This window comes from Lissotriton helveticus, chromosome 8 (genome assembly GCF_964261635.1).
Source record: "Lissotriton helveticus chromosome 8, aLisHel1.1, whole genome shotgun sequence".
Classification (NCBI taxonomy): Eukaryota; Metazoa; Chordata; class Amphibia; order Caudata; family Salamandridae; genus Lissotriton; species Lissotriton helveticus.
This window is the reverse complement of record NC_136069.1, coordinates 50,794,827-50,821,550: the sequence shown is the minus strand read 5'-3', so window position 1 is coordinate 50,821,550 and position 26,724 is coordinate 50,794,827. Positions and strand designations below refer to the sequence as shown.

At 49.7% G+C, this 26,724-nt stretch overlaps 13 non-coding genes across 13 annotated transcripts; all 13 read right to left on the bottom strand.

Annotated features, from left to right (window-relative positions):
• Window positions 1–10,385: 10,385 nt before the first annotated feature.
• TRNAF-GAA (transfer RNA phenylalanine (anticodon GAA)) lies at window positions 10,386–10,458 on the bottom strand. The gene has a single exon. It is a non-coding gene; the product is annotated as a tRNA-Phe (tRNA).
• Window positions 10,459–10,968: 510 nt separating this feature from the next.
• Window positions 10,969–11,041, bottom strand: TRNAF-GAA (transfer RNA phenylalanine (anticodon GAA)). The gene has a single exon. It is a non-coding gene; the product is annotated as a tRNA-Phe (tRNA).
• A 510-nt stretch (window positions 11,042–11,551) lies between these two features.
• Window positions 11,552–11,624, bottom strand: TRNAF-GAA (transfer RNA phenylalanine (anticodon GAA)). The gene has a single exon. It is a non-coding gene; the product is annotated as a tRNA-Phe (tRNA).
• A 1,093-nt stretch (window positions 11,625–12,717) lies between these two features.
• On the bottom strand, window positions 12,718–12,790 carry TRNAF-GAA (transfer RNA phenylalanine (anticodon GAA)). Its single transcript has one exon. It is a non-coding gene; the product is annotated as a tRNA-Phe (tRNA).
• Window positions 12,791–15,049: 2,259 nt separating this feature from the next.
• TRNAF-GAA (transfer RNA phenylalanine (anticodon GAA)) lies at window positions 15,050–15,122 on the bottom strand. The gene has a single exon. It is a non-coding gene; the product is annotated as a tRNA-Phe (tRNA).
• Window positions 15,123–16,797: 1,675 nt separating this feature from the next.
• On the bottom strand, window positions 16,798–16,870 carry TRNAF-GAA (transfer RNA phenylalanine (anticodon GAA)). The gene has a single exon. It is a non-coding gene; the product is annotated as a tRNA-Phe (tRNA).
• Window positions 16,871–17,380: 510 nt separating this feature from the next.
• On the bottom strand, window positions 17,381–17,453 carry TRNAF-GAA (transfer RNA phenylalanine (anticodon GAA)). The gene has a single exon. It is a non-coding gene; the product is annotated as a tRNA-Phe (tRNA).
• Window positions 17,454–19,712: 2,259 nt separating this feature from the next.
• TRNAF-GAA (transfer RNA phenylalanine (anticodon GAA)) lies at window positions 19,713–19,785 on the bottom strand. The gene has a single exon. It is a non-coding gene; the product is annotated as a tRNA-Phe (tRNA).
• A 510-nt stretch (window positions 19,786–20,295) lies between these two features.
• Window positions 20,296–20,368, bottom strand: TRNAF-GAA (transfer RNA phenylalanine (anticodon GAA)). The gene has a single exon. It is a non-coding gene; the product is annotated as a tRNA-Phe (tRNA).
• Window positions 20,369–22,627: 2,259 nt separating this feature from the next.
• TRNAF-GAA (transfer RNA phenylalanine (anticodon GAA)) lies at window positions 22,628–22,700 on the bottom strand. Its single transcript has one exon. It is a non-coding gene; the product is annotated as a tRNA-Phe (tRNA).
• Window positions 22,701–24,958: 2,258 nt separating this feature from the next.
• TRNAF-GAA (transfer RNA phenylalanine (anticodon GAA)) lies at window positions 24,959–25,031 on the bottom strand. The gene has a single exon. It is a non-coding gene; the product is annotated as a tRNA-Phe (tRNA).
• A 510-nt stretch (window positions 25,032–25,541) lies between these two features.
• On the bottom strand, window positions 25,542–25,614 carry TRNAF-GAA (transfer RNA phenylalanine (anticodon GAA)). The gene has a single exon. It is a non-coding gene; the product is annotated as a tRNA-Phe (tRNA).
• Window positions 25,615–26,124: 510 nt separating this feature from the next.
• Window positions 26,125–26,197, bottom strand: TRNAI-GAU (transfer RNA isoleucine (anticodon GAU)). Its single transcript has one exon. It is a non-coding gene; the product is annotated as a tRNA-Ile (tRNA).
• Window positions 26,198–26,724: the final 527 nt, after the last annotated feature.

Below are 26,724 nucleotides of genomic sequence, written 5' to 3'. Positions count from 1 at the left end.
GGGAGCGACGGACGCCCGGGGGGGAGGAATGCCAGGGACGCATGGAGCCCATCCTGGGCACTTTGACATGCCATCGGCCTTGAGACCCGGGGGACGACTGCCCGGGAAGCATGGAGCCCGACCTGGGCACTCGCTCATGCCGTTGGCCTGGAGACCCGGGGGACGACTGCCCGGGGCGCATGGAGCCCGACCTGGGCACTCGCTCATGCCGTTGGCCTGGAGACCCGGGGGACGACTGCCCGGGACGCATGGAGCCCGTCCTGGGCACTTTGACATGCCGTTGGCCTGGAGGAGGGAAGCCCCGGGTGTTGTTACCCAGGCATAGCCCATCTGGTCCCCCTGGCAGAGAACCACCAGCCTTGCAGGGGTGTCTGGGCATACCCTTACCCCTAGTAATCCGGAGGAAAATTACCCCCCTTTCTTGTAATCTGTGCACACGAGTTGACAGAGGGGACCCAAGGCGTAAAAGTACCCGACCTCCTGAAGCCCTCGCTGGGATCGGGGAGGCAAATGGCACCTCATAGGGACTTCCAGGGAGGTTTGGCCATCTGGTCGCCCTTTTGGATAGCATTGCGTGCGACCAGATGGCCGAGGGGAAAGGTGCAACCAGGTGGCCGGGAACGAAAGGACTCCCTGCTTCCCACCCCGAGCCTTCGTGGTAGGGCTGCTGCCTGCCCACGCCGGGCAGGGCTCGGGGACCCCGGCTGGGCCTCAGGCACGGTGAGGACCACCGGAGCTCCCAGGCCCGGACGCCCGGGACGACGACTGCCCGGGACGCATGGAGCCCGTCCTGGGCACTTTGACATGCCGTCGGCCTGGAGACCCGGGGGACGACTGCCTGGGACGCATGGAGCCCGTCCTGGACATTTTGACATGCCGTCGGCCTGGAGACCCGGGGGACGACTGCCCGGGACGCATGGAGCCCGTCCTGGGCACTTTGACATGCCGTCGGCCTGGAGACCCGGGGGACGACTGCCTGGGACGCATGGAGCCCGTCCTGGACATTTTGACATGCCGTTGGCCTGGAGACCCGGGGGACGACTGCCCGGGACGCATGGAGCCCGTCCTGGGCACTTTGACATGCCGTCGGCCTGGAGACCCGGGGGACGACTGCCCGGGACGCATGGAGCCCGTCGTGGGCACTTTGACATGCCGTCGGCCCGGAGAAGGGAGCGCCGGACACCCAGGGGAGGACTGCCCGGGACCCATGGAGCCCGTCCTGGGCAATCTGACCTGCCGTCGGCCCGGAGAAGGGAGCGGCGGATGCCCGGGGGGACGACTGCCCGGGACGCATGGAGCCCGTCCTGGGCACTTTGACATGCCATCGGCCTGGAGACCCGGGGGACAACTGCCCGGGACGCATGGAGCCCAACCTGGGCACTTTGACATGCCGTCGGCCTGGAGACCCGGGGGACGACTGCCCGGGACGCATGGAGCCCGTCCTGGACATTTTGACATGCCGTCGGCCTGGAGACCCGGGGGACGACTGCCCGGGACGCATGGAGCCCGTCCTGGGCACTTTGACATGCCGTCGGCCTGGAGACCCGGGGGACGACTGCCCGGGACGCATGGAGCCCGTCCTGGGCACTTTGACATGCCGTCGGCCTGGAGATCCGGGGGACGACTGCCCGGGACGCATGGAGCCCGTCCTGGGCACTTTGACATGCCGTCGGCCTGGAGACCCGGGGGACGACTGCCCTGGACGCATGGAGCCCGTCCTGGGCACTTTGACATGCCGTCGGCCTGGAGATCCGGGGGACGACTGCCCGGGACGCATGGAGCCCGTCCTGGGCACTTTGACATGCCATCGGCCTGGAGACCCGGGGGACGACTGCCCAAGAGCCATGGAGCCCGTCCTGGGCAATTTGACAAGCCGTTGGCCTGGAGGAAGGAAGCCCCGGGTGGCCTAGGGAGGTGTTACCCAGGCATAGCCCATCTGGTCCCCCTAGCAGAGAACCACCAGCCTTGGAGGGGTGTCCGGGCATACCCTGCCCCCTAGTAATCCGGAGGAAAATTACCTGACTTTCTTGCAATCTGTGCACACAAGGTGACAGAGGGGACCCAAGGCGCGAAAGTACCCGACCTCCTGGAGCCCTCGCTGGGATCCGGGAGGCGAATGGCACCTCATCATGACTTCCAGGGCGACCAGATGGCCGAGGCGAGAGGGGCGACCAGATGGCCGGGACCAAAAGGACGCCAATCTGCCTGCCCCGGAGCTGCAGGGCTCTGGGGCTGCAGGGTTCCGGGGGCTGCAGAGCTGCAGGTCTCTGGAGCTGCAGGGCTCCGGGGCTTCAGGCCTCCCCGGGCCCTGATGGACCCTCCGTCCCGGGTACCTCCGACCCCCGGCCGGCTTGCAGGACGGAGGGGGGATTCCCGCACCACTGGGCCCTGCCGGACGGGGCTCAAGCCCCGGGCCCGGTCCCCGGCCCCAGTCCCGGCTTTCCAAACCCTATGCCGGGCCGGGGAGAGCCTCCCCTGGGCCCCCGGTGGACCCTCCGTCCCGGGCGCCCCGGACCCCCGGCCGGATTGCTGGACGGAGGGGTACCAGCACCCTCGGGGCCTGGCCAGATGGAGTTCAAGCCCCGGGTCCGGTCCCACCTTCCGAACCCTAGCCAGGCTGGGGAGAGCCTCCCCGGGAACCGGTGGAGCACCGTCCCCAGCGCACGGACCCACTGGTGGCCTGCGGGACAGGGGGCTCCAGCACCCTCGGGGCCTGGCCAGATGGAATTCAAGCCCCGGGTCCGGTCCCACCTTCCGAACCCTAGCCAGGCTGGGGAGAGCCTCCCCGGGAACCGGTGGAGCCCCGTCCCCAGCGCACGGACCCACTGGTGGCCTGCGGGACAGGGGGCTCCAGCACCCTCGGGGCCTGGCCAGATGGAGTGGGGAAGGACAAAAGTTGGAGTTAGCCCGGCCGCCAGCCCGCAGGGCCATCTGGTCACCCGGCCCGCAGGGCCATCTGGTCGCCCGGCCCGCAGGGCCATCTGGTCGCCCGGCCCACAGGGCCATCTGGTCGCGCAGCCAGGCGACCAGATGCCCCGGGGCAACCCAGCACCCGGACGGCCCCGGAGGGCCCCGGAGGGCGCCGTACCCAGTCGCCCTCGCAGTTCCAGCCAGCAAGGGTGGTCGGGGCGCTCCGAGGCAGCTGTTTGGGATGCTCCTTCCCCGGGGACTGCCGCTGCTCGCCTCCCCGCTTTGGCTTGCCCGGGAGCAGCAGCGGAGAAGGGGAACTGCCCGGCCGGCCCGAGCCATCTGGTCGCCCTGCCGACCTGCAGATGGAATGTGGCCCCCATCCCCGCTCCCCGGTGGGGCAGGGACGGGAGGGGGAGGCCCCCGTGCCGCAAGGGCACGTGGTGGAGGCAGCCTCCCGCAGGCCCGCACTACCCCCTCCGCGTCCCTCCCACCGGCCGGGCGGCAGAGGGACCCACCCCTTCGTAGACGACCTGATTCTGGGTCAGGGTTTCGTAAGTAGCAGAGCAGCTACCTCGCTGCGATCTATTGAAAGTCATCCTCTGAGCCAAGCTTTTGTCTCTCCCTCCGGGGCCGCGTGGGCGCCCGCGCACGCCTTCCTCCACCACACCCAGGGGTGGGTCCCTCTGCCGCCCGGCCGGCGGGAGGGACGCGGAGGGGGTAGTGCGGGCCTGCGGGAGGCTGCCTCCACCACGTGCCCTTGCGGCACGGGGGCCTCCCCCTCCCGTCCCTGCCCCACCGGGGAGCGGGGATGGGGGCCACATTCCATCTGCAGGTCGGCAGGGCGACCAGATGGCTCGGGCCGGCCGGGCAGTTCCCCTTCTCCGCTGCTGCTCCCGGGCAAGCCAAAGCGGGGAGGCGAGCAGCGGCAGTCCCCGGGGAAGGAGCATCCCAAACAGCTGCCTCGGAGCGCCCCGACCACCCTTGCTGGCTGGAACTGCGAGGGCGACTGGGTACGGCGCCCTCCGGGGCCCTCCGGGGCCGTCCGGGTGCTGGGTTGCCCCGGGGCATCTGGTCGCCTGGCTGCGCGACCAGATGGCCCTGTGGGCCGGGCGACCAGATGGCCCTGCGGGCCGGGCGACCAGATGGCCCTGCGGGCCGGGTGACCAGATGGCCCTGCGGGCTGGCGGCCGGGCTAACTCCAACTTTTGTCCTTCCCCAAAGTTCTGTAAGCCCCCACTACGTGGGGGCTTAATAGTCGAGGAAAATGGGCTCCCCGGGCAGGCTGTCGGGGAGTGGACGTGGCCTGGGCTTAACCCTCCTTGGGCCTGGGTGCTGGGGACGGGGCTCCACCGGGGCCCGGGGAGGCTCTCCCCAGCCTGGCTAGGGTTCGGAAGGTGGGACCGGGCCGGGGGCTTGAGCTCCGGCCGGCCCCGGGGTGCGCGAGCCCCCCGTCCCGCAGGCCTCCAGAGGGTCCGGGTGCTGGGGACGGGGCTCCACCGGGGCCCGGGGAGGCTCTCCCCAGCCTGGCTAGGTTTCGGAAGGTGGGACCGGGCCCGGGGCTTGAGCTCCGGCCGGCTGGCCCCGGGGTGCGCGAGCTACCCGTCCCGCCGGCCACCAGAGGGTCCGGGCACTGGGGACGGGGCTCCACCGGGGCCCGGGGAGGCTCTCCCCAGCCTGGCTAGGGTTCAGAAGGTGGGACCGGGCCCGGGGCTTGAACTCCATCTGGCCAGGCCCCGAGGGTGCTGGAGCCCCCTGTCCCGCAGGCCACCAGAGGGTCCGGGCGCTGGGGACGGGGCTCCACCGGGGCCCGGGGAGGCTCTCCCCAGCCTGGCTAGGGTTCGGAAGGTGGGACCGGACCCGGGGCTTGAACTCCATCTGGCCAGGCCCCGAGGGTGCTGGTACCCCTCCGTCCTGCAATCCGGCCGGGGATCCGGGGTGCCCGGGACGTAGGGTCCACCGGGGCCCGGGGAGGCTCTCCCCAGCCTGGCTAGGGTTCGTAAGGTGGGACCGGACCCGGGGCTTGAATTCCATCTGGCCAGGCCCCGAGGGTGCTGGAGCCCCCTGTCCCGCAGGCCACCAGTGGGTCCGTGCGCTGGGGACGGGGCTCCACCGGTTCCCGGGGAGGCTCTCCCCAGCCTGGCTAGGGTTCGGAAGGTGGGACCGGACCCGGGGCTTGAACTCCATCTGGCCAGGCCCCGAGGGTGCTGGTACCCCTCCGTCCAGCAATCCGGCCGGGGGTCCGGGGCGCCCGGGACGGAGGGTCCACCGGGGGCCCAGGGGAGGCTCTCCCCGGCCCGGCATAGGGTTTGGAAAGCCGGGACTGGGGCCGGGGACCGGGCCCGGGGCTTGAGCCCCGTCCGGCAGGGCCCAGTGGTGCGGGAATCCCCCCTCCGTCCTGCAAGCCGGCCGGGGGTCGGAGGTACCCGGGACGGAGGGTCCATCAGGGCCCGGGGAGGCCTGAAGCCCCGGAGCCCTGCAGCCCCAGAGACCTGCAGCTCTGCAGCCCCCGGAACCCTGCAGCCCCAGAGCTCTGCAGCTCCGGGGCAGGCAGATTGGCGTCCTTTTGGTCCCGGCCATCTGGTCGCCCCTCTCGCCTCGGCCATCTGGTCGCCCTGGAAGTCATGATGAGGTGCCATTCGCCTCCCGGATCCCAGCGAGGGCTCCAGGAGGTCGGGTACTTTCGCGCCTTGGGTCCCCTCTGTCACCTTGTGTGCACAGATTGCAAGAAAGTCAGGTAATTTCCCTCCGGATTACTAGGGGGCAGGGTATGCCCGGACACCCCTCCAAGGCTGGTGGTTCTCTGCTAGGGGGACCAGATGGGCTATGCCTGGGTAACACCTCCCTAGGCCACCCGGGGCTTCCTTCCTCCAGGCCAACGGCTTGTCAAATTGCCCAGGACGGGCTCCATGGCTCTTGGGCAGTCGTCCCCCGGGTCTCCAGGCCGATGGCATGTCAAAGTGCCCAGGACGGGCTCCATGCGTCCCGGGCAGTCGTCCCCCGGATCTCCAGGCCGACGGCATGTCAAAGTGCCCAGGACGGGCTCCATGCGTCCCGGGCAGTCGTCCCCCGGGTCTCCAGGCCGACGGCATGTCAAAGTGCCCAGGACGGGCTCCATGCGTCCCGGGCAGTCGTCCCCCGGATCTCCAGGCCGACGGCATGTCAAAGTGCCCAGGACGGGCTCCATGCGTCCCGGGCAGTCGTCCCCCGGGTCTCCAGGCCGACGGCATGTCAAAGTGCCCAGGACGGGCTCCATGCGTCCCGGGCAGTCGTCCCCCGGGTCTCCAGGCCGACGGCATGTCAAAATGTCCAGGACGGGCTCCATGCGTCCCGGGCAGTCGTCCCCCGGGTCTCCAGGCCGACGGCATGTCAAAGTGCCCAGGTTGGGCTCCATGCGTCCCGGGCAGTTGTCCCCCGGGTCTCCAGGCCGATGGCATGTCAAAGTGCCCAGGACGGGCTCCATGCGTCCCGGGCAGTCGTCCCCCCGGGCATCCGCCGCTCCCTTCTCCGGGCCGACGGCAGGTCAGATTGCCCAGGACGGGCTCCATGGGTCCCGGGCAGTCGTCCCCCGGGTCTCCAGGCCGACGGCATGTCAAAATGTCCAGGACGGGCTCCATGCGTCCCGGGCAGTCGTCCCCCGGGTCTCCAGGCCAACGGCATGTCAAAATGTCCAGGACGGGCTCCATGCGTCCCAGGCAGTCGTCCCCCGGGTCTCCAGGCCGACGGCATGTCAAAGTGCCCAGGACGGGCTCCATGCGTCCCGGGCAGTCGTCCCCCGGGTCTCCAGGCCGACGGCATGTCAAAATGTCCAGGACGGGCTCCATGCGTCCCAGGCAGTCATCCCCCGGGTCTCCAGGCCGACGGCATGTCAAAGTGCCCAGGACGGGCTCCATGCGTCCCGGGCAGTCGTCGTCCCGGGCGTCCGTGCCTGGGAGCTCCGGTGGTCCTCACCGTGCCTGAGGCCCAGCCGGGGTCCCCGAGCCCTGCCCGGCGTGGGCAGGCAGCAGCCCTACCACGAAGGCTCGGGGTGGGAAGCAGGGAGTCCTTTCGTTCCCGGCCACCTGGTTGCACCTTTCCCCTCGGCCATCTGGTCGCACGCAATGCTATCCAAAAGGGCGACCAGATGGCCAAACCTCCCTGGAAGTCCCTATGAGGTGCCATTTGCCTCCCCGATCCCAGCGAGGGCTCCAGGAGGTCGGGTACTTTTACGCCTTGGGTCCCCTCTGTCAACTCGTGTGCACAGATTACAAGAAAGGGGGGTAATTTTCCTCCGGATTACTAGGGGTAAGGGTATGCCCGGACACCCCTGCAAGGCTGGTGGTTCTCTGCCAGGGGGACCAGATGGGCTATGCCTGGGTAACAACACCCGGGGCTTCCCTCCTCCAGGCCAACGGCATGTCAAAGTGCCCAGGACGGGCTCCATGCGTCCCGGGCAGTCGTCCCCCGGGTCTCCAGGCCAACGGCATGAGCGAGTGCCCAGGTCGGGCTCCATGCGCCCCGGGCAGTCGTCCCCCGGGTCTCCAGGCCAACGGCATGAGCGAGTGTCCAGGTCGGGCTCCATGCTTCCCGGGCAGTCGTCCCCCGGGTCTCAAGGCCGATGGCATGTCAAAGTGCCCAGGATGGGCTCCATGCGTCCCGGGCATTCCTCCCCCCCGGGCGTCCGTCGCTCCCTTCTCCGGGCCGACGGCAGGTCAGATTGCCCAGGACGGGCTCCATGGGTCCCGGGCATTCCTCCGCTGGGTGTCCGGCTCTCCCTTCCCCGGGCCAACGGCTTGTCAGAGTGCCCAGGATGGGCTCCACGGGCCCCGGACGTCCGGGGCTCCCTTCCCCGTGCCAACAGCATGCCAGAGTGCCCAGGACGGGCTCCACGAGTCCCCGGCGTCCGGGGCTCCCTTCCCCGGGACACCGGCTTGTCAGAGTGCCCATGACGGGCTCCACGGGTCCCGGGTATCTGGGACTCCCTTCCCTGGGCCAACGGCATGCCGGAGTTCCCAGGACAGGCTCCACGGGTCCCGGGCATCCGGGGCTCCCTTCCCCGGTCCGACGGCTTGTCAGAGTGCCCAGGACGGGCTCCACGGCTCCCGGGCGTCCGGGGTTCCCTTCCCCGGGTCAGCGGCATGTCAGAGTGCCCAGGACGAGTTCCACGGGTCCCGGGCAGTCCTCCCCCGGGCGTCCGGGGCTCCCTTCCCCGGGCCGTCGGCAGGTCAGAGTGCCCAGGACGGGCTCCATGGGTCCCGGGCAGTCCTCCCCCCGGGCGTCCGGGGCTCCCTTCCCCGGGCAGACGGCAGGTCAGAGTGCCCAGGACGGGCTCCACGGGTCCCGGGCAGTCCTCCCCCCGGGCGTCCGGCGCTCCCTTCTCCAGGCCGATTGCAGGTCAGAGTGACCAGGACGGGCTCCACGGGTCCCGGGCAGTCCTCTCCCGGGCGTACGTGGTTGTCCGACAGATTCGGGCAGATGTGCTTTTACGAACCGGATCGGAGTCGGCCCAAATAATAATAATAATAATAATAATCCACATTTGTAAGGCGCACAATCGCCCGTAAGGGTCTCTAGGCGCTAGGGGCCGTTGGGAAGATTAAGCAAGCTATTGCCCAGAGTCACATGGTGCTGGGCTAATCTGCCGCCGGTGCCGGGGATCGAACCCTGATCTCTGGGATGCTCGAGGGTTACTACGCGCTCTACAAAAACCTTAAATAAAAAAATCTCCAGATTCCGGAGTCAGCCGCCCTAGCCGCGGCGCCAGCTATTTCCCAGAGTCACCTGGTGCTGGGCTAATCTGCCGCCGGTGCCGGGGATCGAACCGTGATCTCCAGATTCCGGAGTCAGCCTCCCTAGCCGCGGCGCCAGCTATTTCCCAGAGTCACGTGGTGCTGGGCTAATCTGCGGCCGGTGCCGGGGATCGAACCCTGATCTCTGGGATGCTCGAGGGTTACTACGCGCTCTACAAAAACCTTAAATAAAAAAATCTCCAGATTCCGGAGTCAGCCGCCCTAGCCGCGGCGCCAGCTATTTCCCAGAGTCACCTGGTGCTGGGCTAATCTGCCGCCGGTGCCGGGGATCGAACCGTGATCCCCAGATGGGGATATCCCAAAAATCTGGCATGGATACGGCCCGCCAGGACAGGTTTGGGCACCCCTGGTCTAACCTGAAGGCAAGAAATGTGGAAGCAAGTTTAGAAGGAGGACAGAAAGCAAAGTCTATGTTAAATTGCTTGTGTTGTATATCAGTTCGAAAAAATTTGATGAATAGAGAAAAAAGTACTGCAGCAGATTTCAAGACCTATTTTGTTGAAAGCAAGGAACCTCTCAACTGTGCCGAAAACCGGGATTGAAACAGGGACCTTTAGATCTTCCGTCTAACGCTCTCCCAACTGAGATATTTCGGCCTGCTGCTAGCTGTGGTATTCATACTTTGATTTGAACCATTCAACAAACTAGATGCATGACCTGGATATTTACCCTTATATGTTAAAGATATGTTTTAAGGAGTCCTGTATCATTCAGGAGTTAACTTGTGCAATGGGTAAATAGCATTTTTGGGATCCGGGTTAGGTAGCGTTTTTTTAACTCTGAATGGACTAGCACTATATTACCCAGACGTATGTGGCCTGAGTAGGTAAGCAACGTCATCTGACTACTGACATCTGTGTTCAAGGGGAAGTTGAAGGTAATGCAGACAAGAGTTTACATTACAAAAAAGCATGAAATGGGAAACATTCATAGTCTAACCTGAAGGCAAGAAATGTGGAAGCAAGTTTAGAAGGAGGACAGAAAGCAAAGTCTATGTTAAATTGCTTGTGTTGTATATCAGTTGGAAAAAATTTGATGAATAGATAAAAAAGTACTACAGCTGATTCCAAGACCTATTTTGTTAGAAGCAAGGAACTTCTCAACTGTGCCGAAACCCGCGATTGAACCAGGGACTTTTAGATCTTCAGTCTAACGCTCTCCCAACTGAGCTATTTCGGCCTGCTGCTAGCTGTGGTCTTCATACTTTGATTTGAACCATTCAACAAACTAGATGCATGACCTGGATATTTACCCTTATATGTTAGAGATATGTTTTAAGGAGTCCTGTATCATTCAGGAGTTAACTTGTGCAATGGGTAAATAGCATTTTTGGGATCCGGGTTAGGTAGCGTTTTTTTAACTCTGAATGGACTAGCACTATATTACCCAGACGTATGTGGCCTGAGTAGGTAAGCAACGTCATCTGACTACTGACATCTGTGTTCAAGGGGAAGTTGAAGGTAATGCAGACAAGAGTTTACATTACAAAAAAGCATGAAATGGGAAACATTCATAGTCTAACCTGAAGGCAAGAAATGTGGAAGCAAGTTTAGAAGGAGGACAGAAAGCAAAGTCTATGTTAAATTGCTTGTGTTGTATATCAGTTGGAAAAAATTTGATGAATAGATAAAAAAGTACTACAGCTGATTCCAAGACCTATTTTGTTAGAAGCAAGGAACCTCTCAACTGTGCCGAAACCCGGGATTGAACCAGGGACCTTTAGATCTTCAGTCTAACGCTCTCCCAACTGAGCTATTTCGGCCTGCTGCTAGCTGTGGTCTTCATACTTTGATTTGAACCATTCAACAAACTAGATGCATGACCTGGATATTTACCCTTATATGTTAGAGATATGTTTTAAGGAGTCCTGTATCATTCAGCACTTAACTTGTGAAATGGGTAAATAGCGTTTTTGGGATCCGGGTTAGGTGGCGTTTTTTTAACTCTGAATGGACTAGCACTATATTACCCAGACGTATTTGGCCTGAGTAGGTAAGCAATGTCATCTGACTACTGACATCTGTGTTCAAGGGGAAGTTGAAGGTAAGGCAGACAAGAGGTTACTTTACAAAAAAGCATGAAATGGGAAACATTCATAGTCTAACCTGAAGGCAAGAAATGTGGAAGCAAGTTTAGAATGAGGACAGAAAGCAAAGTCTATGTTAAATTACTTGTGTTGTATATCAGTTGGAAAAAATTTGATGAATAGAGAAAAAAGTCCTGCAGCAGATTCCAAGACCTCTTTTGTCAGAAGCAAGGAACCTCTCAACTGTGCCGAAACCCGGGATTGAACCAGGGACCTTTAGATCTTCAGTCTAACGCTCTCCCAACTGAGCTATTTCGGCCTGCTGCTAGCTGAGGTCTTCATACTTTGATTTGAACCATTCAACAAACTAGATGCATGACCTGGATATTTACCCTTATATGTTAGAGATATGTTTTAAGGAGTCCTGTATCATTCAGCAGTTAACTTGTGAAATGGGTAAATAGCGTTTTTGGGATCCGGGTTAGGTGGCGTTTTTTTAACTCTGAATGGACTAGCACTATATTACCCAGACGTATTTGGCCTGAGTAGGTAAGCAATGTCATCTGACTACTGACATCTGTGTTCAAGGGGAAGTTGAAGGTAAGGCAGACAAGAGGTTACTTTACAAAAAAGCATGAAATGGGAAACATTCATAGTCTAACCTGAAGGCAAGAAATGTGGAAGCAAGTTTAGAATGAGGACAGAAAGCAAAGTCTATGTTAAATTACTTGTGTTGTATATCAGTTGGAAAAAATTTGATGAATAGAGAAAAAAGTACTGTAGCAGATTCCAAGACCTCTTTTGTCAGAAGCAAGGAACCTCTCAACTGTGCCGAAACCCAGGATTGAACCAGGGACCTTTAGATCTTCAGTCTAACGCTCTCCCAACTGAGCTATTTCGGCCTGCTGCTAGCAGTGGTCTTCATACTTTGATTTTAACCATTCAACAAACTAGATGCATGACCTGGATATTTACCCTTATATGTTAGAGATATGTTTTAAGGAGTCCTGTATCATTCAGCAGTTAACTTGTGCAATGGGTAAATAGCGTTTTTGGGATCCGGGTTAGGTAGCGTTTTTTTAACTCGGAATGGACTAGCACTATATTACCCAGACGTATGTGGCCTGAGTAGGTAAGCAATGTCATCTGACTACTGACATCTGTGTTCAAGGGGAAGTTGAAGGTAATGCAGACAAGAGGTTACTTTACAAAAAAGCATGAAATGGGAAACATTCATAGTCTAACCTGAAGGCAAGAAATGTGGAAGCAAGTTTAGAATGAGGCCAGAAAGCAAAGTCTATGTTAAATTACTTGTGTTGTATATCAGTTGGAAAAAATTTGATGAATAGAGAAAAAAGTACTGCAGCAGACTCCAAGACCTCTTTTGTCAGAAGCAAGGAACCTCTCAACTGTGCCAAAACCCGGGATTGAACCAGGGACCTTCAGATCTTCAGACTAACGCTCTCCCAACTGAGCTAATTCGGCCTGCTGATATCTGTGGTCTTCATACTTTGATTTGAACCATTCAACAAACTAGATGCATGACCTGGATATTTACCCTTATATGTTAGAGATGTGTTTTAAGGAGTCCTGTATCATACAGCAGTTAACTTGTGCAATGGGTAAATAGCGTTTTTGGGATCCGGGTTAGGTAGCGTTTTTTTAACTCTGAATGGACTAGCACTATATTACCCAGACGTATGTGGCCTGAGTAGGTAAGCAACGTCATCTGACTACTGACATCTGTGTTCAAGGGGAAGTTGAAGGTAATGCAGACAAGAGTTTACATTACAAAAAAGCATGAAATGGGAAACATTCATAGTCTAACCTGAAGGCAAGAAATGTGGAAGCAAGTTTAGAAGGAGGACACAAAGCAAAGTCTATGTTAAATTGCTTGTGTTGTATATCAGTTGGAAAACATTTGATGAATAGAGAAAAAAGTACTACAGCTGATTCCAAGACCTATTTTGTCAGAAGCAAGGAACCTCTCAACTGTGCCGAAACCCGGGATTGAACCAGGGACCTTTAGATCTTCAGTCTAACGCTCTCCCAACTGAGCTATTTCAGCCTGCTGCTAGCTGTGTTCTTCATACTTTGATTTGAACCATTCAACAAACCAGATGCATGACCTGGATATTTACACTTATATGTTAGAGATATGTTTTAAGGAGTCCTGTATCATTCAGCAGTTAACTTGTGCAATGGGTAAATAGCGTTTTTGGGATCCGGGTAAGGTAACGTTTTTTTAATTCTGAATGGACTAGCACTATATTACACAGACGTATTTGGCCTGAGTAGGTAAGCAATGTCATCTGACTACTGACATCTGTGTTCAAGGGGAAGTTGAAGGTAAGGCAGACAAGAGTTTACATTACAAAAAAGCATGAAATGGGAAACATTCATAGTCTAACCTGAAGGCAAGAAATGTGGAAGCAAGTTTAGAAGGAGGACACAAAGCAAAGTCTATGTTAAATTGCTTGTGTTGTATATCAGTTGGAAAGAATTTGATGAATAGAGAAAAAAGTACTACAGCTGATTCCAAAACCTATTTTGTTAGAAGCAAGGAACCTCTCAACTGTGCCGAAACCCGGGATTGAACCAGAGACCTTTAGCTCTTCAGTCTAACGCTCTCCCAACTGAGCTATTTCGGCCTGCCGCTAGCTGAGGTCTTCATACTTTGATTTGAACCATTCAACAAACTAGATGCATGACCTGGATATTTACCCTTATATGTTAGAGATATGTTTTAAGGAGTCCTGTATCATTCAGCAGTTAACTTGTGCAATGGGTAAATAGCGTTTTTGGGATCCGGGTTAGGTAACGTTTTTTTAACTCTGAATGGACTAGCACTATATTACCCAGACGTATGTGGCCTGAGTAGGTAAGCAATGTCATCTGACTACTGACATCTGTGTTCAAGGGGAAGTTGAAGGTAATGCAGACAAGAGTTTACTTTACAAAAAAGCATGAAATGGGAAACATTCATAGTCTAACCTGAAGGCAAGAAATGTGGAAGCAAGTTTAGAAGGAGGACAGAAAGCAAAGTCTATGTTAAATTGCTTGTGTTGTATATCAGTTCGAAAAAATTTGATGAATAGAGAAAAAAGTACTGCAGCAGATTTCAAGACCTATTTTGTTGAAAGCAAGGAACCTCTCAACTGTGCCGAAAACCGGGATTGAAACAGGGACCTTTAGATCTTCCGTCTAACGCTCTCCCAACTGAGATATTTCGGCCTGCTGCTAGCTGTGGTATTCATACTTTGATTTGAACCATTCAACAAACTAGATGCATGACCTGGATATTTACCCTTATATGTTAGAGATATGTTTTAAGGAGTCCTGTATCATTCAGGAGTTAACTTGTGCAATGGGTAAATAGCATTTTTGGGATCCGGGTTAGGTAGCGTTTTTTTAACTCTGAATGGACTAGCACTATATTACCCAGACGTATGTGGCCTGAGTAGGTAAGCAACGTCATCTGACTACTGACATCTGTGTTCAAGGGGAAGTTGAAGGTAATGCAGACAAGAGTTTACATTACAAAAAAGCATGAAATGGGAAACATTCATAGTCTAACCTGAAGGCAAGAAATGTGGAAGCAAGTTTAGAAGGAGGACAGAAAGCAAAGTCTATGTTAAATTGCTTGTGTTGTATATCAGTTGGAAAAAATTTGATGAATAGATAAAAAAGTACTACAGCTGATTCCAAGACCTATTTTGTTAGAAGCAAGGAACCTCTCAACTGTGCCGAAACCCGCGATTGAACCAGGGACCTTTAGATCTTCAGTCTAACGCTCTCCCAACTGAGCTATTTCGGCCTGCTGCTAGCTGTGGTCTTCATACTTTGATTTGAACCATTCAACAAACTAGATGCATGACCTGGATATTTACACTTATATGTTAGAGATATGTTTTAAGGAGTCCTGTATCATTCAGCAGTTAACTTGTGCAATGGGTAAATAGCGTTTTTGGGATCCGGGTTAGGTAACGTTTTTTTTAACTCTGAATGGACTAGCACTATATTACCCAGACGTATATGGCCTGAGAAGGTAAGCAATGTCATCTGACTACTGACATCTGTGTTCAAGGGGAAGTTGAAGGTAATGCAGACAAGAGTTTACATTACAAAAAAGCATGAAATGGGAAACATTCATAGTCTAACCTGAAGGCAAGAAATGTGGAAGCAAGGTTAGAAGGAGGACACAAAGCAAAGTCTATGTTAAATTGCTTGTGTTGTATATCAGTTAGAAAAAAATTGATGAATAGTGAAAAAGTACTACAGCTGATTCCAAGACCTATTTTGTTAGAAGCAAGGAACCTCTCAACTGTGCCGAAACCCGGGATTGAACCAGGGACCTTTAGATCTTCAGTCTAACGCTCTCCCAACTGAGCTATTTCGGCCTGCTGCTAGCTGTGGTCTTCATACTTTGATTTGAACCATTCAACAAACTAGATGCATGACCTGGATGTTTACCCTTATATGTTAGAGATATGTTTTAAGGAGTCCTGTATCATTCAGCAGTTAACTTGTGCAATGGGTAAATAGAGTTTTGGGATCCGGGTTAGGTAGCGTTTTTTTAACTCTGAATGGACTCGCACTTTATTACCCAGACGTATGTGGCCTGAGTAGGTAAGCAACGTCATCTGACTACTGACATCTGTGTTCAAGGGGAAGTTGAAGGTAAGGCAGACAAGAGTTTACATTACAAAAAAGCATGAAATGGGAAACATTCATAGTCTAACCTGAAGGCAAGAAATGTGGAAGCAAGTTTAGAAGGAGGACACAAAGCAAAGTCTATGTTAAATTGCTTGTGTTGTATATCAGTTGGAAAGAATTTGATGAATAGAGAAAAAAGTACTACAGCTGATTCCAAGACCTATTTTGTTAGAAGCAAGGAACCTCTCAACTGTGCCGAAACCCGGGATTGAACCAGAGACCTTTAGCTCTTCAGTCTAACGCTCTCCCAACTGAGCTATTTCGGCCTGCCGCTAGCTGAGGTCTTCATACTTTGATTTGAACCATTCAACAAACTAGATGCATGACCTGGATATTTACCCTTATATGTTAGAGATATGTTTTAAGGAGTCCTGTATCATTCAGCAGTTAACTTGTGCAATGGGTAAATAGCGTTTTTGGGATCCGGGTTAGGTAACGTTTTTTTAACTCTGAATGGACTAGCACTATATTACCCAGACGTATGTGGCCTGAGTAGGTAAGCAATGTCATCTGACTACTGACATCTGTGTTCAAGGGGAAGTTGAAGGTAATGCAGACAAGAGTTTACTTTACAAAAAAGCATGAAATGGGAAACATTCATAGTCTAACCTGAAGGCAAGAAATGTGGAAGCAAGTTTAGAAGGAGGACAGAAAGCAAAGTCTATGTTAAATTGCTTGTGTTGTATATCAGTTCGAAAAAATTTGATGAATAGAGAAAAAAGTACTGCAGCAGATTTCAAGACCTACTTTGTTGAAAGCAAGGAACCTCTCAACTGTGCCGAAAACCGGGATTGAAACAGGGACCTTTAGATCTTCCGTCTAACGCTCTCCCAACTGAGATATTTCGGCCTGCCGCTAGCTGTGGTATTCATACTTTGATTTGAACCATTCAACAAACTAGATGCATGACCTGGATATTTACCCTTATATGTTAGAGATATGTTTTAAGGAGTCCTGTATCATTCAGGAGTTAACTTGTGCAATGGGTAAATAGCATTTTTGGGATCCGGGTTAGGTAGCCTTTTTTTAACTCTGAATGGACTAGCACTATATTACCCAGACGTATGTGGCCTGAGTAGGTAAGCAACGTCATCTGACTACTGACATCTGTGTTCAAGGGGAAGTTGAAGGTAATGCAGACAAGAGTTTACATTACAAAAAAGCATGAAATGGGAAACATTCATAGTCTAACCTGAAGGCAAGAAATGTGGAAGCAAGTTTAGAAGGAGGACAGAAAGCAAAGTCTATGTTAAATTGCTTGTGTTGTATATCAGTTGGAAAAAATTTGATGAATAGATAAAAAAGTACTACAGCTGATTCCAAGACCTATTTTGTTAGAAGCAAGGAACCTCTCAACTGTGCCGAAACCCAGGATTGAACCAGGGACCTTTAGATCTTCAGTCTAACGCTCTCCCAACTGAGCTATTTCGGCCTGCTGCTAGCTGTGGTCTTCATACTTTGATTTGAACCATTCAACAAACTAGATGCATGACCTGGATATTTACCCTTATATGTTAGAGATATGTTTTAAGGAGTCCTGTATCATTCAGCACTTAACTTGTGAAATGGGTAAATAGCGTTTTTGGGATCCGGGTTAGGTGGCGTTTTTTTAACTCTGAATGGACTAGCACTATATTACCCAGACGTATTTGGCCTGAGTAGGTAAGCAATGTCATCTGACTACTGACATCTGTGTTCAAGGGGAAGTTGAAGGTAAGGCAGACAAGAGGTTACTTTACAAAAAAGCATGAAATGGGAAACATTCATAGTCTAACCTGAAGGCAAGAAATGTGGAAGCAAGTTTAGAATGAGGACAGAAAGCAAAGTCTATGTTAAATTACTTGTGTTGTATATCAGTTGGAAAAAATTTGATGAATAGAGAAAAAAGTCCTGCAGCAGATTCCAAGACCTCTTTTGTCAGAAGCAAGGAACCTCTCAACTGTGCCGAAACCCGGGATTGAACCAGGGACCTTTAGATCTTCAGTCTAACGCTCTCCCAACTGAGCTATTTCGGCCTGCTGCTAGCTGAGGTCTTCATACTTTGATTTGAACCATTCAACAAACTAGATGCATGACCTGGGTATTTACCCTTATATGTTAGAGATATGTTTTAAGGAGTCCTGTATCATTCAGCAGTTAACTTGTGCAATGGGTAAATAGCGTTTTTGGGATCCGGGTTAGGTAACGTTTTTTTTAACTCTGAATGGACTAGCACTATATTACCCAGACGTATATGGCCTGAGAAGGTAAGCAATGTCATCTGACTACTGACATCTGTGTTCAAGGGGAAGTTGAAGGTAATGCAGACAAGAGTTTACATTACAAAAAAGCATGAAATGGGAAACATTCATAGTCTAACCTGAAGGCAAGAAATGTGGAAGCAAGGTTAGAAGGAGGACACAAAGCAAAGTCTATGTTAAATTGCTTGTGTTGTATATCAGTTAGAAAAAATTTGATGAATAGTGAAAAAAGTACTACAGCTGATTCCAAGACCTATTTTGTTAGAAGCAAGGAACCTCTCAACTGTGCCGAAACCCGAGATTGAACCAGGGACCTTTTGATCTTCAGTCTAACGCTCTCCCAACTGAGCTATTTCGGCCTGCTGCTAGCTGTGGTCTTCATACTTTGATTTGAACCATTCAACAAACTAGATGCATGACCTGGATGTTTACCCTTATATGTTAGAGATATGTTTTAAGGAGTCCTGTATCATTCAGCAGTTAACTTGTGCAATGGGTAAATAGAGTTTTGGGATCCGGGTTAGGTAGCGTTTTTTTAACTCTGAATGGACTCGCACTTTATTACCCAGACGTATGTGGCCTGAGTAGGTAAGCAACGTCATCTGACTACTGACATCTGTGTTCAAGGGGAAGTTGAAGGTAAGGCAGACAAGAGTTTACATTACAAAAAAGCATGAAATGGGAAACATTCATAGTCTAACCTGAAGGCAAGAAATGTGGAAGCAAGTTTAGAAGGAGGACACAAAGCAAAGTCTATGTTAAATTGCTTGTGTTGTATATCAGTTGGAAAGAATTTGATGAATAGAGAAAAAAGTACTACAGCTGATTCCAAGACCTATTTTGTTAGAAGCAAGGAACCTCTCAACTGTGCCGAAAGCCGGGATTGAACCAGAGACCTTTAGCTCTTCAGTCTAACGCTCTCCCAACTGAGCTATTTCGGCCTGCCGCTAGCTGTGGTCTTCATACTTTGATTTGAACCATTCAACAAACTAGATGCATGACCTGGATATTTACCCTTATATGTTAGAGATATGTTTTAAGGAGTCCTGTATCATTCAGCAGTTAACTTGTGCAATGGGTAAATAGCGTTTTTGGGATCCGGGTTAGGTAACGTTTTTTTAACTCTGAATGGACTAGCACTATATTACCCAGACGTATGTGGCCTGAGTAGGTAAGCAATGTCATCTGACTACTGACATCTGTGTTCAAGGGGAAGTTGAAGGTAATGCAGACAAGAGTTTACTTTACAAAAAAGCATGAAATGGGAAACATTCATAGTCTAACCTGAAGGCAAGAAATGTGGAAGCAAGTTTAGAAGGAGGACAGAAAGCAAAGTCTATGTTAAATTGCTTGTGTTGTATATCAGTTCGAAAAAATTTGATGAATAGAGAAAAAAGTACTGCAGCAGATTTCAAGACCTACTTTGTTGAAAGCAAGGAACCTCTCAACTGTGCCGAAAACCGGGATTGAAACAGGGACCTTTAGATCTTCCGTCTAACGCTCTCCCAACTGAGATATTTCGGCCTGCCGCTAGCTGTGGTATTCATACTTTGATTTGAACCATTCAACAAACTAGATGCATGACCTGGATATTTACCCTTATATGTTAGAGATATATTTTAAGGAGTCCTGTATCATTCAGGAGTTAACTTGTGCAATGGGTAAATAGCATTTTTGGGATCCGGGTTAGGTAGCGTTTTTTTAACTCTGAATGGACTAGCACTATATTACCCAGACGTATGTGGCCTGAGTAGGTAAGCAACGTCATCTGACTACTGACATCTGTGTTCAAGGGGAAGTTGAAGGTAATGCAGACAAGAGTTTACATTACAAAAAAGCATGAAATGGGAAACATTCATAGTCTAACCTGAAGGCAAGAAATGTGGAAGCAAGTTTAGAAGGAGGACAGAAAGCAAAGTCTATGTTAAATTGCTTGTGTTGTATATCAGTTGGAAAAAATTTGATGAATAGATAAAAAAGTACTACAGCTGATTCCAAGACCTATTTTGTTAGAAGCAAGGAACCTCTCAACTGTGCCGAAACCCGGGATTGAACCAGGGACCTTTAGATCTTCAGTCTAACGCTCTCCCAACTGAGCTATTTCGGCCTGCTGCTAGATGTGGTCTTCATACTTTGATTTGAACCATTCAACAAACTAGATGCATGACCTGGATATTTACCCTTATATGTTAGAGATATGTTTTAAGGAGTCCTGTATCATTCAGCAGTTAACTTGTGCCATGAGTAAATAGCATTTTTGGGATCCGGGTTAGGTAGCGTTTTTTTAACTCTGAATGGACTAGTACTATATTACCCAGACGTATGTGGCCTGAGTAGGTAAGCAACGTCATCTGACTACTGACATCTGTGTTCAAGGGGAAGTTGAAGGTAATGCAGACAAGAGTTTACATTACAAAAAAGCATGAAATGGGAAACATTCATAGTCTAACCTGAAGGCAAGAAATGTGGAAGCACGTTTAGAAGGAGGACAGAAAGCAAAGTCTATGTTAAATTGCTTGTGTTTTATTTCAGTTGAAAGATATTTGATGAATAGAGAAAAAAGTACTACAGCTGATTCCAAGACCCATTTTGTTAGAAGCAAGGAACGTCTCAACTGTGCCGAAACCCGGGATTGAACCAGGGTCCTTTAGATCTTCAGTCTAACGCTCTCCCAACTGAGCTATTTCGGCCTACTGCTAGCTGTGGTCTTCATACTTTGATTTGAACCATTCAACAAACAAGATGCATGACCTGGATATTTACCCTTATATGTTAGAGATATGTTTTAAGGAGTCCTGTATCATTCAGCAGTTAACTTGTGCAATGGGTAAATAGCGTTTTTGGGATCCGGGTTAGGTAGCGTTTTTTTAACTCTGAATGGACTAGCACTATATTACCCAGACGTATGTGGCCTGAGTAGGTAAGCAACGTCATCTGACTACTGACATCTGTGTTCAAGGGGAAGTTGAAGGTAATGCAGACAAGAGTTTACATTACAAAAAAGCATGAAATGGGAAACATTCATAGTCTAACCTGAAGGCAAGAAATGTGGAAGCAAGTTTAGAAGGAGGACACAAAGCAAAGTCTATGTTAAATTACTTGTGTTGTATATCAGTTGGAAAAAATTTGATGAATAGAGAAAAAAGTACTGCAGCAGACTCCAAGACCTCTTTTGTCAGAAGCAAGGAACCTCTCAACTGTGCCGAAACCCGGGATTGAACCAGGGACCTTCAGATCTTCAGACTACCGCTCTCCCAACTGAGCTAATTCGGCCTGCTGATATCTGTGGTCTTCATACTTTGATTTGAACCATTCAACAAACTAGATGCATGACCTGGATATTTACCCTTATATGTTAGAGATGTGTTTTAAGGAGTCCTGTATCATTCAGCAGTTAACTTGTGCAATGGGTAAATAGCGTTTTTGGGATCCGGGTTAGGTAGCGTTTTTTTAACTCTGAATGGACTAGCACTATATTACCCAGACGTATGTGGCCTGAGTAGGTAAGCAACGTCATCTGACTACTGACATCTGTGTTCAAGGGGAAGTTGAAGGTAATGCAGACAAGAGTTTACATTACAAAAAAGCATGAAATGGGAAACATTCATAGTCTAACCTGAAGGCAAGAAATGTGGAAGCAAGTTTAGAAGGAGGACACAAAGCAAAGTCTATGTTAAATTGCTTGTGTTGTATATCAGTTGGAAAAAATTTGATGAATAGAGAAAAAAGTACTACAGCTGATTCCAAGACCTATTTTGTCAGAAGCAAGGAACCTCTCAACTGTGCCGAAACCCAGGATTGAACCAGGGACCTTTAGATCTTCAGTCTAACGCTCTCCCAACTGAGCTATTTCAGCCTGCTGCTAGCTGTGTTCTTCATACTTTGATTTGAACCATTCAACAAACCAGATGCATGACCTGGATATTTACACTTATATGTTAGAGATATGTTTTAAGGAGTCCTGTATCATTCAGCAGTTAACTTGTGCAATGGGTAAATAGCGTTTTTGGGATCCGGGTTAGGTAACGTTTTTTTAACTCTGAATGGACTAGCACTATATTACACAGACGTATGTGGCCTGAGAAGGTAAGCAATGTCATCTGACTACTGACATCTGTGTTCAAGGGGAAGTTGAAGGTAATGCAGACAAGAGTTTACATTACAAAAAAGCATGAAATGGGAAACATTCATAGTCTAACCTGAAGGCAAGAAATGTGGAAGCAATGTTAGAAGGAGGACACAAAGCAAAGTCTATGTTAAATTGCTTGTGTTGTATATCAGTTAGAAAAAATTTGATGAATAGTGAAAAAAGTACTACAGCTGATTCCAAGACCTATTTTGTTAGAAGCAAGGAACCTCTCAACTGTGCCGAAACCCAGGATTGAACCAGGGACCTTTAGATCTTCAGTCTAACGCTCTCCCAACTAAGCTATTTCAGCCTGCTGCTAGCTGTGGTCTTCATACTTTGATTTGAACCATTCAACAAACTAGATGCATGACCTGGATATTTACCCTTATATGTTAGAGATGTGTTTTAAGGAGTCCTGTATCATTCAGCAGTTAACTTGTGCAATGGGTAAATAGCGTTTTTGGGATCCGGGTTAGGTAGCGTTTTTTTAACTCTGAATGGACTAGCACTATATTACCCAGACGTATGTGGCCTGAGTAGGTAAGCAACGTCATCTGACCTCTGACATCTGTGTTCAAGGGGAAGTTGAAGGTAATGCAGACAAGAGTTTACATTACAAAAAAGCATGAAATGGGAAACATTCATAGTCTAACCTGAAGGCAAGAAATGTGGAAGCAAGTTTAGAAGGAGGACACAAAGCAAAGTCTATGTTAAATTGCTTGTGTTGTATATCAGTTGGAAAAAATTTGATGAATAGAGAAAAAAGTACTACAGCTGATTCCAAGACCTATTTTGTCAGAAGCAAGGAACCTCTCAACTGTGCCGAAACCCGGGATTGAACCAGGGACCTTTAGATCTTCAGTCTAACGCTCTCCCAACTGAGCTATTTCGGCCTGCTGCTAGCTGGGGTCTTCATACTTTGATTTGAACCATTCAACAAACTAGATGCATGACCTGGATGTTTACCCTTATATGTTAGAGATATGTTTTAAGGAGTCCTGTATCATCCAGCAGTTAACTTGTGCAATGGGTAAATAGAGTTTTGGGATCCGGGTTAGGTAGCGTTTTTTTAACTCTGAATGGACTAGCACTATATTACCCAGACGTATGTGGCCTGAGTAGGTAAGCAACGTCATCTGACTACTGACATCTGTGTTCAAGGGGAAGTTGAAGGTAAGGCAGACAAGAGTTTACATTACAAAAAAGCATGAAATGGGAAACATTCATAGTCTAACCTGAAGGCAAGAAATGTGGAAGCAAGTTTAGAAGGAGGACACAAAGCAAAGTCTATGTTAAATTGCTTGTGTTGTATATCAGTTGGAAAGAATTTGATGAATAGAGAAAAAAGTACTACAGCTGATTCCAAGACCTATTTTGTTAGAAGCAAGGAACCTCTCAACTGTGCCGAAACCCGGGATTGAACCAGAGACCTTTAGCTCTTCAGTCTAACGCTCTCCCAACTGAGCTATTTCGGCCTGCCGCTAGCTGATGTCTTCATACTTTGATTTGAACCATTCAACAAACTAGATGCATGACCTGGATATTTACCCTTATATGTTAGAGATATGTTTTAAGGAGTCCTGTATCATTCAGCAGTTAACTTGTGCAATGGGTAAATAGCGTTTTTGGGATCCGGGTTAGGTAACGTTTTTTTAACTCTGAATGGACTAGCACTATATTACCCAGACGTATGTGGCCTGAGTAGGTAAGCAATGTCATCTGACTACTGACATCTGTGTTCAAGGGGAAGTTGAAGGTAATGCAGACAAGAGTTTACTTTACAAAAAAGCATGAAATGGGAAACATTCATAGTCTAACCTGAAGGCAAGAAATGTGGAAGCAAGTTTAGAAGGAGGACAGAAAGCAAAGTCTATGTTAAATTGCTTGTGTTGTATATCAGTTCGAAAAAATTTGATGAATAGAGAAAAAAGTACTGCAGCAGATTTCAAGACCTATTTTGTTGAAAGCAAGGAACCTCTCAACTGTGCCGAAAACCGGGATTGAAACAGGGACCTTTAGATCTTCCGTCTAACGCTCTCCCAACTGAGATATTTCGGCCTGCTGCTAGCTGTGGTATTCATACTTTGATTTGAACCATTCAACAAACTAGATGCATGACCTGGATATTTACCCTTATATGTTAGAGATATGTTTTAAGGAGTCCTGTATCATTCAGGAGTTAACTTGTGCAATGGGTAAATAGCATTTTTGGGATCCGGGTTAGGTAGCGTTTTTTTAACTCTGAATGGACTAGCACTATATTACCCAGACGTATGTGGCCTGAGTAGGTAAGCAACGTCATCTGACTACTGACATCTGTGTTCAAGGGGAAGTTGAAGGTAATGCAGACAAGAGTTTACATTACAAAAAAGCATGAAATGGGAAACATTCATAGTCTAACCTGAAGGCAAGAAATGTGGAAGCAAGTTTAGAAGGAGGACAGAAAGCAAAGTCTATGTTAAATTGCTTGTGTTGTATATCAGTTGGAAAAAATTTGATGAATAGATAAAAAAGTACTACAGCTGATTCCAAGACCTATTTTGTTAGAAGCAAGGAACCTCTCAACTGTGCCGAAACCCGCGATTGAACCAGGGACCTTTAGATCTTCAGTCTAACGCTCTCCCAACTGAGCTATTTCGGCCTGCTGCTAGCTGTGGTCTTCATACTTTGATTTGAACCATTCAACAAACTAGATGCATGACCTGGATATTTACCCTTATATGTTAGAGATATGTTTTAAGGAGTCCTGTATCATTCAGGAGTTAACTTGTGCAATGGGTAAATAGCATTTTTGGGATCCGGGTTAGGTAGCGTTTTTTTAACTCTGAATGGACTAGCACTATATTACCCAGACGTATGTGGCCTGAGTAGGTAAGCAACGTCATCTGACTACTGACATCTGTGTTCAAGGGGAAGTTGAAGGTAATGCAGACAAGAGTTTACATTACAAAAAAGCATGAAATGGGAAACATTCATAGTCTAACCTGAAGGCAAGAAATGTGGAAGCAAGTTTAGAAGGAGGACAGAAAGCAAAGTCTATGTTAAATTGCTTGTGTTGTATATCAGTTGGAAAAAATTTGATGAATAGATAAAAAAGTACTACAGCTGATTCCAAGACCTATTTTGTTAGAAGCAAGGAACCTCTCAACTGTGCCGAAACCCGGGATTGAACCAGGGACCTTTAGATCTTCAGTCTAACGCTCTCCCAACTGAGCTATTTCGGCCTGCTGCTAGCTGTGGTCTTCATACTTTGATTTGAACCATTCAACAAACTAGATGCATGACCTGGATATTTACCCTTATATGTTAGAGATATGTTTTAAGGAGTCCTGTATCATTCAGCACTTAACTTGTGAAATGGGAAAATAGCGTTTTTGGGATCCGGGTTAGGTGGCGTTTTTTTAACTCTGAATGGACTAGCACTATATTACCCAGACGTATTTGGCCTGAGTAGGTAAGCAATGTCATCTGACTACTGACATCTGTGTTCAAGGGGAAGTTGAAGGTAAGGCAGACAAGAGGTTACTTTACAAAAAAGCATGAAATGGGAAACATTCATAGTCTAACCTGAAGGCAAGAAATGTGGAAGCAAGTTTAGAATGAGGACAGAAAGCAAAGTCTATGTTAAATTACTTGTGTTGTGTATCAGTTGGAAAAAATTTGATGAATAGAGAAAAAAGTCCTGCAGCAGATTCCAAGACCTCTTTTGTCAGAAGCAAGGAACCTCTCAACTGTGCCGAAACCCGGGATTGAACCAGGGACCTTTAGATCTTCAGTCTAACGCTCTCCCAACTGAGCTATTTCGGCCTGCTGCTAGCTGAGGTCTTCATACTTTGATTTGAACCATTCAACAAACTAGATGCATGACCTGGATATTTACCCTTATATGTTAGAGATATGTTTTAAGGAGTCCTGTATCATTCAGCAGTTAACTTGTGAAATGGGTAAATAGCCTTTTTGGGATCCGGGTTAGGTGGCGTTTTTTTAACTCTGAATGGACTAGCACTATATTACCCAGACGTATTTGGCCTGAGTAGGTAAGCAATGTCATCTGACTACTGACATCTGTGTTCAAGGGGAAGTTGAAGGTAAGGCAGACAAGAGGTTACTTTACAAAAAAGCATGAAATGGGAAACATTCATAGTCTAACCTGAAGGCAAGAAATGTGGAAGCAAGTTTAGAATGAGGACAGAAAGCAAAGTCTATGTTAAATTACTTGTGTTGTATATCAGTTGGAAAAAATTTGATGAATAGAGAAAAAAGTACTGTAGCAGATTCCAAGACCTCTTTTGTCAGAAGCAAGGAACCTCTCAACTGTGCCGAAACCCGGGATTGAACCAGGGACCTTTAGATCATCAGTCTAACGCTCTCCCAACTGAGCTATTTCGGCCTGCTGCTAGCAGTGGTCTTCATACTTTGATTTGAACCATTCAACAAACTAGATGCATGACCTGGATATTTACCCTTATATGTTAGAGATATGTTTTAAGGAGTCCTGTATCATTCAGCAGTTAACTTGTGCAATGGGTAAATAGCGTTTTTGGGATCCGGGTTAGGTAGCGTTTTTTTAACTCGGAATGGACTAGCACTATATTACCCAGACGTATGTGGCCTGAGTAGGTAAGCAATGTCATCTGACTACTGACATCTGTGTTCAAGGGGAAGTTGAAGGTAATGCAGACAAGAGGTTACTTTACAAAAAAGCATGAAATGGGAAACATTCATAGTCTAACCTGAAGGCAAGAAATGTGGAAGCAAGTTTAGAATGAGGCCAGAAAGCAAAGTCTATGTTAAATTACTTGTGTTGTATATCAGTTGGAAAAAATTTGATGAATAGAGAAAAAAGTACTGCAGCAGACTCCAAGACCTCTTTTGTCAGAAGCAAGGAACCTCTCAACTGTGCCAAAACCCGGGATT